This window comes from Pleurodeles waltl, chromosome 12 (genome assembly GCF_031143425.1).
Source record: "Pleurodeles waltl isolate 20211129_DDA chromosome 12, aPleWal1.hap1.20221129, whole genome shotgun sequence".
Lineage (NCBI taxonomy): Eukaryota > Metazoa > Chordata > Amphibia > Caudata > Salamandridae > Pleurodeles > Pleurodeles waltl.
This window is the reverse complement of record NC_090451.1, coordinates 4,429,875-4,431,596: the sequence shown is the minus strand read 5'-3', so window position 1 is coordinate 4,431,596 and position 1,722 is coordinate 4,429,875. Positions and strand designations below refer to the sequence as shown.

The window sequence follows — 1,722 nt, the reverse complement described above, 5'->3', positions numbered from 1 at the left end:
GCTTGAGTGTTTGTGGTCAGTCACGTGAACTAACTCAACGCACCAGTATAATATGCGAAAATAAATCTGAGGGACATTCTAAGAAATCTGCAGAAAGGAAAAGGCCAAAATGCAAAATACATATATACATCTCATGAAGTACCACGCACTGTGTTTATGTACAGAGATCCATAATGTTTGGTTTGAACCCTTCTTGGTAAAAATAGGTTCTCTGGTCTCACATAAATGCATCGCATAATGTGTGCATTACCGCAGAAATATTTCTGCTGAATCACATATTTTATCAATAATGACAGGGCTGTAGAATTTCACTAAATAAAAAGGATTAAGGACTCTTTTCCGTGTGAAACAGTAGAGATCCCAGTGGAAAATTAGTAGGCCTGTAACTCTGTGGTCCAAGGTTCGAAGTCGTCCTCTGCTAGTCATTTTGACTTCCAGCACCATATTTTCATTTAACAGTTCATGATTAGTTCTGTATTATCTTCCGCTGAAGGAAAACGTAATATTTTATTTTCCACTCCACAAGTGGAAAGAATGATTCATCATATGCGGCTATAGACTTATACGACAGCGCCATCTACTGTCTATCAATTGAAGTATCCAACGCATTGTTTAGATAATAACTAGCAATGTGGGGTGAGGTAAGGCTGCTACTTCCTGTTAATGTAATACAGAATTGTGGCATAGCATTATTTTTGTTGCTCAATGCAGCTAAAACACTTGCATTTTTCCCAAAGGGTACATTATAAATGATGCGAAGCTTCTAAGTACACATTAGAAGCAGGTTTCCAGGTAATCTATGAGAGCTTGGTCCACATTTATGTTTATATAAAACAAGAGTTTTTAAATGCAATTATTTTTTTAATTGAGAAATTAGGGTAAATTCATGGGAGTCAATTTTGGAGTTTAAAAGAACAACTTTTTGACCCCGACGTGATTTGAACACGCAACCTTCTGATCTGGAGTCAGACGCGCTACCGTTGCGCCACGAGGTCTACTGTTCTGTTCAACAGGATGACTTAAAAGTGAGCAAAATGATTTCGTGCTCGTCAAACTTTCCAGAGTAATTAACGAGATTAAAGTACATGAAGCTATTCTACAGGCCTGGCACTAGGTCACTCTAAAGTAAACATTTACAGTCCATTCAATAACACAGACCATCCATGCGATATGTATTACTACATTTTCATGACACCCTTGTACTTGCTTTGTTGCTGGCGCTGCTAATTTATAGTCCTGTCAAGTGTGACATAGACTATGAAAAACACATTTCTTGTATCATCAGCAGCGAAAGATCAGACATTTGTAACACAAGTCAGCCGAGATCCCATAAACTCAGCAAACAGAGTTTTTTGTTAATATGCCACTCTCCTCGAGGGCACAGAGTCAGAACTCTGCCTCCTTGGCCACAATTGTTAGTAGCTTTGCTTTGGTGGGCGCACTGTTACTGGGTGAATGAGAGAGTCACGCATGAGTCCAAGTGGAGAGATGATTTTGGAGTGAACTGTGTCAGTGGACATCACTCAAGTGTGTCACGGAGAATACTCAAATAGCGACAGAAAATGCTGCCCGCCCCGAAATATCCTTGCACAGGGATACCTTGTTGAAGTTGCTACTCGCGCTAGGAAATTCTCCTCCTTAACTTTTCAGTTAATTTCAAGTATTTTCTATCCTTTGAAGGGTGTGGCCCCAGGAACATCACAATGGTATCTATCAACAGTG

General features: G+C 39.6%; 1 non-coding gene across 1 annotated transcript; it reads right to left on the bottom strand.

Moving 5' to 3' along the window:
• Positions 1 to 923: 923 nt before the first annotated feature.
• On the bottom strand, positions 924 to 995 carry TRNAW-CCA (transfer RNA tryptophan (anticodon CCA)). The gene has a single exon. It is a non-coding gene; the product is annotated as a tRNA-Trp (tRNA).
• Between the last annotated feature and the right edge of the window lie 727 nt (positions 996 to 1,722).